This window comes from Macaca fascicularis, chromosome 17, assembly GCF_037993035.2.
Source record: "Macaca fascicularis isolate 582-1 chromosome 17, T2T-MFA8v1.1".
NCBI lineage: Eukaryota > Metazoa > Chordata > Mammalia > Primates > Cercopithecidae > Macaca > Macaca fascicularis.
The window spans coordinates 21,949,418-21,962,107 of NC_088391.1; the positions used below are offsets into that span (position 1 = coordinate 21,949,418).

General features: G+C 41.9%; 1 protein-coding gene across 6 annotated transcripts in view; it reads right to left on the reverse strand.

Annotated features, from left to right (window-relative positions):
• Positions 1-8,355: 8,355 nt before the first annotated feature.
• Positions 8,356-12,690, reverse strand: part of EPSTI1 (epithelial stromal interaction 1) — a 307,624-nt gene continuing 303,289 nt past the window's right edge. For 4 of the 6 annotated variants that reach the window (XR_012426892.1, XR_010582571.2, XR_012426888.1 and 1 more), the window contains 2 exons: positions 10,164-10,244; positions 8,356-8,611 (listed from right to left, as the gene is read on the reverse strand). The gene's annotated coding sequence lies outside the window, so the exon portion shown is untranslated. Of the gene's footprint in view, positions 8,612-9,912; positions 9,951-10,163; positions 10,245-12,690 lie in introns of all 6 variants that reach the window. The other 2 variants (XR_012426889.1, XR_012426886.1) reach the window with 1 other exon arrangement.

The window sequence follows — 12,690 nt, forward strand, 5'->3', positions numbered from 1 at the left end:
ATAGAGCGACAACCATGTGAAGAGACAGCAAGAGGGCAACCAGCTGCAAGCCAGGAAGAGAGGCCTCCCTGGAAGCTCAGGGAACAGAGCTTACCTTACGGCTGTCAGAGGAAACCAACCCAACCAGCACCTGATCTTGGACTTCCAGTCCCCAAAACTGTGAGAAGATAATTTTTTGTTGTTTAAGAAAAAAATAAAAAGGAATGCTTCATGTAAGAAAGAAATTATACGTTGGTCTTCATTAAAATTAAAAATTTCTGCTTTTGCAAAAGACACTGTCAAGAAGATGAAAGACAAGCCACAGATGGGGAGAATTTGCAAAACACATATCTGATAATGGGCTACTATCCAAAATATACAAAGAACTCTTAAAAATGCAACAATAAAATCCAAACGACCTGATTTAACATGTGCCAAAGACATTAATAGACACCTCGCAACAGAATGATGTCAAAAAAAATGTTCTTTATCACATGTCATCAAGGAAATGCAAATTGAAACAATCATATATCACTACATACTTGTTAGTGTGGTCAAAATCCAGACCACTGACAACCCCAAATGCTGAAAAGGATATGGAACAACAGGAATTCTCATTCATTGTTGGTGGGAATGCAAAATAGTACAGCCCTTTTGGAAGACAATTTAATGGTTTCTTACAAGACTAAACATACTCTTACCATGTGATCCAGTAATCACCTTCCTTGATATTTTTCCAAAGGAATCAAAAACTTATGTCTACACAAAATCTGCACACATATGTTTATAAGAGCTTTGTTTACGATTGCCAAAACTTGGAAGAAACCAAGATGTCCTTCAGTAGGTGAATGAATAAACTGTGTTACATCCAGAAAATGGCATATTATTTAGTGCTAAAAAGAAATGAGACGCCAAGCTATGAAAAGACATGGAGGAAACCTAAATGCGTATTATTAAATGAAAGAAGCCAATCTGAAAAAGCTACATGCTTTATAGTTCCAACTATATGACATTCTAGAAAAGTCAAAATGATAGAGACAGTAAAAAATTCAGTGGTTACCAGGGGTTTGGGAGTGGGAGAAATGAACAGGTGAAGCAGAGAAGATTTTTAGGGCAGTGAAAATCCTCTGTATGATACTATAATGGTGGATATGATATGTACCATTATACATTTGTCCAAACCCATAAGATGTACATCACCAAGAGTGAACCCTAATATAAACTATGATCTTTGGGTGATAATGATGTATCAATGTAGGTTCATTACTTTGTGTGTAACACTCTGTAAATAAATGTAAATGTATCACTGTGGTGTGGGATATTTTTAATGGGAGAAGCTATGAATGCATGGGAGCAGGGGCCGTACAGAAAATCTATGTATCTTCCTCTCAGTTTTTCTGAGAATCCAAAACCGCTCTTAAAATTAGACTCTATTAAAAATAAAGAAATAATGAGGGTTGCTGCTCTGCTATTTCCTATAGAGCAGAAAACTCATGCTTGGAGCTGGGAATTCTTGGCACTGGGGCCTCCCTGTGCTTTGAACTTCTGTTATTGTGGAGTGCCTGATAATATGGGCTCGCCAATCTCCACTTTTCTCCGTGGTCACTTGCCATCATGGACCCCTCCCATCCCTGCCATAATTTCTGTCTTGCCCTATGCTTAGGAATTTCAAGAGAGGTGATTTTTAAAACCCAATGTTTGTAGTTAAGAGCATGGACTTTAGAATCAGAAAGCCTTGAGATGGAATTCCACCTTAGTCATTTGCTATTTGTGTGACACTGGACAAACTGCTTAACCTACCTATGCCCTGTGTTTCCTCTGGAAATGCAACACATCCCTGCTTCAGTGGGTTGGCTAAAGGAATATAGTAGATTATGTGTGTAAGAAAGCTTATGTCACTCAGTGAATGAGGCAAGCTCCCAATATACGACATCTATTTTCATTCCTGTTGGATCCAGATGCTTGTACCAATTTTATGTAAATTACCACCTAACTGCATGTAGTCTTATGGTTTCCTCTTATTGCTCCATGAGCGAAACTACATGCTCCTTAAAGCCAAAAGAATGATGCTCACATTTCAGTACTGAACATACAACAATTGCTCCATAAGCATTTATCAAATTGATTTATGGAATTCCTACTGTATGTAGTGGGTGGTACATCAAATTAAATATTAGACTACAGATGTACCTATCTTTGAGGAATTTATGGTTTAACAAAGAATTTCTCAACAGAGCTTGTAATTCTGTATTTTCTCTCTTAACCAGTTCCAAATGTACTGATTGATAGAAATGAGTTAGTGGCTGGAAATGTAAGCGCATGGTATGTTTTCACATCTCCTCACATAAATGGACAGGCCCAATAAATCATAGAACCACGATCTGAAATGAAGTCGGGAGAAACTGTTTTCAGTACTCTAAGCAATGGCCTGAAACCCCTGCTCCCTGGCTGTATGTCTGCCTCTCTTAACACCAATGAGATGGTGAAGATATTTGTGTCATCTTTTACGTCCTGGGGTTTGCTCCCTCTTCGAGCCTCACAGTTTGCTCATTGGTAAAATGGAGTAATGAGAATACTTGTGACGATTACATTAGGCTATGTTAAGAAACGGCTAGCTTCTGACTTCTATTAGGCATTCGATAAGCAGCAGCTGGCATTTCTTGGCTTCACTTCTCAGTTGAGCTTTGGTGTCCCTCACCCTGGCTGCCCTTCCCCCATATGCCAACTTATCTCCCTCTGTTTCCCTTGGCAGGAATGGCTCCTGTCTTTTTCACTGCTGCATCCCTAGCCCCTCGCAGTGTGTGTACATGAATAGAGCTGTAAAGATGTTTGACAGCCAAGGATTACATTATAGATACAGGGGCAGCCTGGCTTCTTCCTATACTAATTTTCCCCATACAATATATGGTAGTTGCTCAACCTGCCACAAAAGGGCTTCTGTAAAACACTAAGAGGTTTTCTACATTTAAAATTTCTATTGGCTGGGTGCGGTGGCTCATGCCTCTAACCCCAGCACCTTGGGAGGCCAAGACAAGAGGATTGCTTGAGCCCAGGAGTTTGGCAATAGAGCGAGACCCTTTCTCTAAAATAATGTTTAGAAATTAGATGGGCATAGTGGCGCATCCTTGTAGTACCAGCTACTTGGGAAGCTGAGGTTGGAGTCTTGACTGAGCCCAGAAGGTCGAAGCTTCAGTGAGTCATGATCACACCACTGTACTCCAGCCTGGGTGACAAAGGAAGACCCTGTTTCAAAAAAAATTTTTTTTTAATTTATATGGTGATTCCTAAAATAATTAAACATAGAATTACCATATGACCCAGCAATTCCAATTCTGGGTATAAACTCAAAATAATGAAAAGTAAAAATGTAAACAAATTTATATACTCATAGCAGCATTATTCACAAAAGCCAAAAGCTGAAAAAAAAACCCAACATCCATCAAAGGATGAATGGATAAACAAGATGTGTTATATACATACAATGGAATGTTATTCAGCCTTGAAAAGAGAATGAGATTCTGATACATGCTGCCACATGGATGAACCTAGAAAACGTGCTAAATAAAATGAACCATGCACAAAAGGGCAAATATTGTATGATTCCACTTACGCTGTATCTAGAAAATTCATAGAGACAGAAAAGAAGATAGTAGGTCCCAGGGACTGAGGGGGGCAGGTGGAAAGGGGAGTTATCAGGTAATGGGTACAGAGTTTCTGCTGGGGGTGATGAATAAGCTCTGGAGATGTGATGATGGAGATGGCTGCACAATGATGTGACTATACTTAATGCCACTGAACTGTACACTCGAAATGGTTAAAATGGTAAATTTATGTTATGTATATTTTATTGCACACACAAAGTCTTATTTAGAACAGTTCAACCCAGCAAGACAATCTGTTCTGCTCTTGCTGTTGGGGAGCAGGGGCAGGGAAGGAGCGCTTCCTCCCAGAACCAGCCCAGGCAGCATCCCCAGTGCTGCTTGGCACTTTTAATTATGACTAGCGTCCGACTGTTCCTCACAGTCTCAACTGGGGGCTGTGTCAGTTGGCCCCTGTCGCGTCCTGATTGCCCTGCAGAAACTGTCTTCCTGGGCTGTAATTGTCTTTTCAGATTACCTGGGTGCACGGACGGTAATCATTTGCTTGAACGTGATTGTGTCCTCAGCATGACACTAGCGGCTGGGCATAACAAAGCGTGAATAGAATTCTGGTGACTTGAAATTTGGTTTCCCCAATTGACTTTTTCCCCACCCCACTACCCACCCCTTCTCAGCTACATTGTGGCTTTCACTCCTTTGACAATATGGGCCGATTCTCTGGGTAGAAGCGGCATCTTGGTGCTCATTTGCGTTTTCTACTGATGACATCCATATCAGAAGAAACCTGTCTATACTGTAGATCAAAATGATTTTTTTCCATCCTTAGCTGCCAGAACAATTCTTATCACTGAAGATCAAATCTTCCATGAGCTCATATATCATCATTACCTACAATACAAATTCTGAAATCAAAGCAGACCTGGCAATTTTATTGATGTTCAGAGCGGAACAGAGCCCAGGTCACCCTGAATCAGTTGCACTGCCTTTGCCTTGCTGACAGCAACAAACATGTCACTGACAAAATTACCAAAGAAAAGATGACTCGGTAAGTTCCATGCAGAAGGTAACTTGTCAGTGACAGGGGTGGGATATTTTTATCCTTATAACTCAGTGCTAATGAAATTGGTGGGAAGAACATCTGACTGAGAATGTGTCCCCCAGGGAGCAGAGAGAAGCAGAAAGCACTGGAGTCGGCCTCTTTTCAAAGTCATTTTTCTCAATACTGCCATGATTTAATCAGGTGGTCTTAACAAGAGCTGAGGAGTGGAGGACCAGAAGCAATAACCAGTAAGGCCAGTTTTGTCATTCTTAAGCATGGCCTGTGGACAGCTCTGTAAGGCATGGACAATCTGTCATGCCTGGATCTCGGTTTTCTCATTTGTGCAGAATCACACTATATGGTCCTTTGCTATTTGGAGGATTAAATGCTGTTTGTCAAGTGATTTGAGATCTAAGAATAGAAAGAATTATAATACAGGCACATCTCACTCTCATTTTACAGTTGTTAGCAAGGATTGAGGTATGGAAAGAAAGATGCCCAGCCACGAGAGGTTACCATCTGCCCTTTACTGGCATTTGGGGAAGGAAAGGAAATTAGAAAAGAAAAAGATGTCAGTATATGAGAAGAAGATGAAGGGAAGGAGATAGGGTAAGACATTGTGCCGGTGGTCCCCAAGACCACCCTCAGGTTTGATGATTTACTAGAAAGACTCACAGGGCCCAGAAAAGCAGTTACACTCGTGGTTATGGTTTATTACAGCAAAAGGATATGGATGAAGCAGCAAAGGAGAGAGGTACATAGGTCAGATTTTAGGAAAGATGAGGTACAGAGATTTCAGTTGTCCTCTTCTGGTGGAGTTGCATAGACAGTGTTTAATTCTCTCAGCAACAACGGATGACAACATGTACAAAGTATCGCCAAACAGGGAAGCTCACCCCAGCCTTGGTGTCCAGTGAGTTTTACTGGGAACCAGTCATGTAGACAGGTAGTGCCCATAGGACTGGCCTTAGCTACTCAGTCTCCAGCTTCCCTAAAAGGCCAAACTGACACAGCATGGTCCACAACCTCAGGTGTACAAAAGCAGGCATCTACAATAAGGAACTGTGTCATAAACTATCTGGTGCAGCCCTAGGCCCCGGGTACACAAAGACAACCTTATCAGGCAGGATATTCCAAAGGCTCAGAGAATATCTTGCAGCAGCTGGTCAACAGCCAGTCCTTCCTTTGAAACGTGCTGGGTGTGGGGTCTGCTACACAGATATGTAAAGAAGTGAAGTCCAAATTCCTTCCAACTGCTCTCACTGAGGGCAGGACTGTGACTGCCTAACAGGTTCGCCTTGCCAGCTGCCTAGACATAGCCAATTTATCAAGACAGGGAACTGCAATAGAGAAAGAGTAATCCATGCGGGGATCACCGTGTGAGAGACCAGAGTTTTATTATTATTCAAATCAGTATCCTGAGCGTTTGGGGATCTGTGGTTTTAAGAATAATTTGGTGGGTAGTGGGGGCCGATGAGCAAGGAGTGCCGATGGGACAGGTTGGAGATGAAATATTAGTGAGTCAAAGCTGTCTTCTTGTGCTGGGTCAGTTCCTAGGTGGGGGCCACAAAATCAGATGAGCCAGTTTATAGATCTGGGTAGTACCAGCTGATCCATCAAGTGCAGGGTCTGCAAAATATCTCAAGCACTGACCTTAGGTTTTACATAGTGATGTTATCCCCAGGAGCAATTTTAGGAGGATCAGAATATTGTGGCCGCCAGCTGCATGACTCCCAAATCATAATTTCTAATCTTTTGGCTAATTTGTTAGTCCTACAAAGGCAGTCTAGTCCCCAGGCAAGAAGATTTGTTTTGGGAAAGGGCTGTTGTCATCTTTGTTTTAAACTTTAAACTAAATTCCTCCCAAAGTTAGTTCAGCCTATGCCCAGGAACGAACAAGGACAGCTTGGAGGTTAGACGCAACATGGAGTTGGTTAGGTCAGAGTCTCAGGTATAATTTTGCAATGGCGTGGTTTCCGAACAATGTTAAATGTGCTGAAATCCTACATGCCGTGGAGCAACAGTTAAAGCAATATTGCAAACACATAATTCATCCATGACTATTCCTCTTTCTCAAACATCTTTTACTATTCTTCATTTTTCAGACTTGATTCACCAAATTTCTTGTAGAACTCAAGGCCAGGAAAACGATTACTCTTCATGTTCCCTTTTCACCGGCTTCCTTTAAAAGCCAATGAGAGCATCTTTCCCTCTTCCTTGGCTGCCAGGGTGTTCAGAGTGAAGTTTTGTGCTTATTGTCTGCAGCCTGTTTTCGGGCACAATTGCTCTCTTCTCTTCCCCTCCTCAGTGTGACAGAGTAAAAAGGCATAGTTTTGGACCCAAAGACATCGATTCAGATCCTGACTCTTCAACACACTGACTGTGTGGCCTTAGACCAATCACTTAACCCATTTAACCATGTGTCCTTGGTAAAATGACTTTTCAAGGTTGTTGAAAAGATTAGAGATAAGAACATAAAGGACCTGGTGCTTGGTAGGGGCTAAATAAAGGATAGCTATCTTTTTTGTGTATTTTCTTTTCTTTTTTTTTCTCTAAAAAATGCTCTCCCAAAGTGCTGGGATTACTCTTTTAGTTATTTTTAAATGTACAGTAAATTACTGTGGACTGTAATCACTCTGTTGTGCTATCAAATACTAGCTCGTGTTCATCCTATCTAACTGTATGTTTGTACCCGTTAACCATCCCCACTCCCTTCCACTGTCAGCTACGCTTCCCAGTAACCGTCATTCTACTGTCTATCTCCAAAAGTTTAATTGCTTTAATTTTTAGCTGCCACAGTGAGAACATGTGAAGTTTGCCTTTCCGTACCTGGCTTATTTCACTTAACATAATGACCTCCAGTTCCATCTATATTGTTGCAACTGACAGGATTTCATTTATTTTCTTTTTTCTTTTTTCTTTTTTTTTTGGCTGAAGAGTATTCTGTTGTGTATATGTACCACATTTTCTTTATCCACTCATCTGTTGATGGACACTTAGGTTGCTTCCAAATCTTGACTATTGTGAATAGTGCTGCAATAAACATGGAAGTGCACATATGTCTTCAACATACTGACTTCCTTTATTTTGGGTATATGCCTAACAGTGGGACTGCTGGATCACATGGTAGTTCTATTTTTATTTTTTTGAGGAACCTCCATGCTGTTATCCATGGTGGCTGTACTAATTTACATTTTCACCAACAACATATAAGGGTTCCCTTTTCTCCACATCCTAAAGCGTAGTTATTCTTATTACCACATCTTTTTCTTTTCCTGCATTAATTATTTATTTTTAATCTTTGAGATGTTTTTGTTATTGTTGTTAATGCATTACTAAACCTCCTTAAATCTCCTTGATGCGGACAGGATTGCACACATGTAAATGACTTTTAAGAGATCCTTTGTATGGTGGATGTGAGAAGAGGCCTCACAGGTTTCTGATTGCAGGAAGCAAATCGACCGATGGCCCCAACTGCTGTGCTTTGAGATCCACTGCTGCATTTGTGCTGAGGCCACCTTCCCGTTGGGCTGCTCCCTGACTAATACCACAGGCATACTAAGGAGGACCTCTTCCCAGGAAATGCAGTGTCCCTCTCATAAACAATTTTGCCCCATCAGGCTTCCCAAACTTTTCTTAGAACTGCCCTGTGGTCCAAGATGCATGCCCTCAACCCTCCTGTAACTGTAATAGGTCCACTGCCTGACGTGTGGCAAGTTAGTACACCGAGACACCAAGTTGCAGCAGAGAAAGAAGTTTAATTGTAGGGCTGCTGAACGAGGAGACAAGAGGGAACCTCAGTCTGTCTCCCCAAGGAGTGCTGGGCTAGGATTTTTAAGAGAGTGGAGATTGTTGATTGATGGAAGAGTGCAGGGTGAAGTCATGGGGGAAGAAACTGTATTCTCATGCTGATTTGGTTCCTCTGTGGAGGTCTTCAAACTGCTTGCCATCAGCTGTTCAGCTGTTTTGCTGGAATTCAGGACCTGAAAAACACCTAAGGCAATAGCCTCATTATTCTAAAGTCAGAAATTTTATCTCTAGGAACAACAGGGTTGCAAATGGTCAGTATCTAGTGTTATGGTGACTTTTAGCGAGAAGGAAGTGGGCCAGGGTGCAGCCTGATTACTGCTTAGTTATAACTATATGTCTGTCCAGAATTCTGGTTAACCCTGTGAGGATGGCTTCACTCCTTCCTTCTAGCCTTTCTCTCTCATTTGAGACAGACCTGCATTGTCACCTGATGGTTCTCTCAGTCTCTCGTGAATCCCTCCACATCTTCTGTAATACATTTTGTTCCGTGTTTAAATCTCATCTCAGCATCTGCTTTTTGGAAGCTCCAGAGTTGTCCACAGACTGTTGGCCTAGAATGTGGTGATTGACAGGGTGGGAAACTTCTCTCTTTATGGAGAATGAACTGTGCCCATTTGGGACGCAGTGTAGTAGTGGTAGTGCCTTCATCGAGCTGTGATCTCAGCACTCGCTCTGCAACAGATCTACATGTGTAGTAACTGGAGACATTCTTCTCACTCTTCCTTGGGGTGCCTGGTTGCATTCTAGAAGGAAGGAGTGGTCCACACCTTGCAACTTCCATCTTGGACACAAGATCTTCCCGGACCAAAAGAAGAATCACAAAGACCCTTTTTGTGTCTGGTCCTCAGGGGACTGAGCTATTTAAAAATTCTGATATGAATGTTTATAGGATGCATTTTCCTTCCTTAAGCAAAACACCTCCCACCATGGAGCATTCCTCCTTGACTGACTAAATTACATTTTAACGCAGATTCTCAGCTGTTTACCTGTCCTACCTTAATCAATAAGGCACCGAGAGCAAATAGCTTGACATCTATTAGCTGAATCAGTGTGAAAACATTGCGGAGCTTATTACTGCACCTCCAAGTCTGTTCAGATAACTGAAACTAATTGAAACTCTTTTACGAGCTCACGAATTTGGGACAGTTTTGATGCTATTCAGTCTCAGCCGAGACAGTGATTCTTCTGAATATATCTATATTACTAGAACATTACTTGCCATGTACGGCACTGTTAACCTGTTGTAGATACAAGCCCCAATCATAACCATGGCTCAGGCAAGCTCTGAACCCAAAGGACCCGCCTGAAGGGAGAGGGGAGCAAGTTAAGTGTGTGAAGGGTGTTCTAGGCAGCCAGAAGCAGACAGTTGGCCACACGTATACGACAGGTCAGGAGCTCAGCCTGAATGGGTGAAGCTCTGGGGCAAGGCAAGGGTATCTTGTAGCTGGTAATTGGTAGAAATCCAAGCACAGCAAATGACCAAACCTGAGAAGGCCCATCCGTCAGTGGTGTGGCTCCATTCCCTGAGATGGAAGGATCTTGGTCAGCAAAGTGCAGCAAAGACTCAGGTGGGGGCAGAAAAAGCGGGAAGCCAGTTATTAGCAGGAGACTGGGTAAAAAATAAGGCAGAATCCTACATGCTGGAAATGTATTCTGAGGTCAGATTGTTGTCCCACTCTGAGGACAGAGTGGAAGCAGTGTCAAAGCTGACAGTACTCCAAGGAAAAGCTTCTTACCTTCCTGACAAGGCAGAGGGTGGGTGTCTGATTGTAGAGTGTAGGAGAAGGCCGAATTTCCTATAAGTCTGTGGGGTGAGGCTGGGGACAGAGAAGGGAAGAAAAGGATCAGGGAAGGAAGGGGTTAAATTAAGAAAGCTCAGGAGATTGGGACACAAGCAAAACATTACAGCTATAAACTAAAAATAAAATCCTAAGCCTCCTAACCAACTGAACGGATTCCATCTTGGGCAAGAGAACCTCAGAGAAACCTGAAAAACTGAATTCTTGGCCCTGATGGGAAGGGAGATTGGACATGCCCTGTTATTCTCTCTCTTTTGGAGTTTAGGCATAACTGACCAGCATTAATGTTAAAATAGAGATCATAAGACTGACAGAATGGATTCCTTTTTTTTTTTTTTTGAGACAGAGTCTCACTCTGTCACCCAGGCTGGAGTACAGTGGCGCGATCTCGGCTCATCGCAACCTCCGCCTCCTGGGTTCAAGTGATTCTCCTGCCTCGGCCTCCCGAGTAGCTGGCACGCACCACCACACTCAACTAATTTTTGTATTTTTAGTAGAGACGGGATTTCGCCATGTTGTCCAGGATGGTCTCGAACTCCTGACCTCAGGTAATCCACCTGCCTCAGTCTCTCAAAGTGCTAGGATTATAGGCGTGAGCCACGCACCCAACCCAGAATGGATTCTTGTTGCAATAAGATACCAAATTGTAAACAAGACCTAAGGCCATGCCGGGCAAGGATTAAAGTCATGCCCTACAAACCATAAAATCTTGTTAAATGTTTTTTTTTTTTAATTAACCTGGTATAATGTGGCTTATTTTCCAACATGACTCTGGTATAGCATCACGTGACAGAGAGCAGACCCCCTCATCTTAACTTAAGCATTCCTTTCTACTGACTTCAAGTCTTTAGATAAGGCTTAACTCTTTCAACAAACTGTCAACTAAAAAAATCCCTAAAACCCACCTTGATTTGTAAGACCTGTCTTCAAAATGTCCTGCCTTTTTGGACTGAACCAAGTATTCCTTCCATCTATTGATTTTTTATTTTATCTCCAATTTCTGTCTCACTGAAACATATAAAACCAAACTGTAATCTAACCACCTTGGACGTACTTTCTCAGGACTTCTTGAGACTGTTTTCCCTGGGCTTAGAATAAACTTCTTTAAAATATATTACAGAACTTGGTTTTTTTATTAACACAGCAAAAATTAAAAAAAAAAAAAATCAAAATCTAGAAAAAGGAAACTGCATTGTCTCTAAACTCCCACCAACACATTACTGTCAAAGACATCCAGGATATGAATTTCCTCCCTCTCAGTTCTCCAGCCCTCTGAGCAGGTTCAGGGATGGTTTCTGCATAAGGAACAAGGAGGCTATGTGGTTTCTTGTGGTAGACCAGCACCCCTCGGCAGCTCTAGGAGCCTCTGTAATTCAGCCCTCCTCTTCATGTTACTGTCACCCTAGATGCCAGTGCAGAGACTGGAGCTTCCATGGTACTGCAGCCAATTTTGTTAAAAGGAGCACTGATTTTAGGAGATTTACAAACAGAGGCATCACTGTCCATATATCTATAATATACCAAATTGGCCTCTTTTCTTTCCCTAGTGCCTCCAAACTTATCAGTTCATTCTTCTTCCCCCTTAATAGGGAAGTCAGAGGCATTTTCCCTTTGCCATTAGTGTGGCTTCTGAAACTATGAGCACCATGAAGCTGTGAGGTCTCCTGGTTCCACCCCTGGTCTCACCACTCATCCACTCTGCTGTATCCAGAAAGGATGATCCTGGTGTTCAGCCTCTGCTCCTACAATGACACCCCATTGTCATATCTTTGCTAACTTTTCCTCTTTTCTGGAAACTTCCATTTTAGCTGCTCATTTGCTTAATTACCTCTATTGCTGATACTTACAAAAAGACTGAACATGTAACAGATGGTGCCTTGGGATGGATGGATGTTATGGATGCAGAACTGTCAACACACCTATCTCAATTCCATTTTAACTTTCACATTATGTCCCCCCGTTGACTGTTGGCAATGAACTAAGCTGATGTGTGCTGCCGGCGCCCAGATTCACATCGAGCTCAGTAATTCTTTTTGCCTCCTGTGCTTCCTCCCACTCTCTCTCCACAGTATGTTTGGCTTCCCAGTGCTTTTGTAATGATCTCTGTAGCATCTTTAAAAACTATTCCACCTCATTTAAAATGTAGTATAAATGATGAGGTTTTGACAAATTAAATAACAATAAGAAAACATTTTCAATATTCTGTATTTTTCCATTAAGCTCCAAAAAAAAAAATAGCCATTAAAAGAGCACCATTCTCAACCCACAGTTAACGACGTGTTAGTCCTGGTTTCATTAAACACCTCATTATTCAAAGACTTATAATTCAGTCCAAGAAATCTCCTCTGAAGTTGAAAATAAATCTGATCTCAGTTTAGAAACTTACTTTTACAGAATTTGAATTAAGATTGAGTATCCAATGAGGGCACTGGTTAATACAGAAATGTCTCAGGATATTGAAATG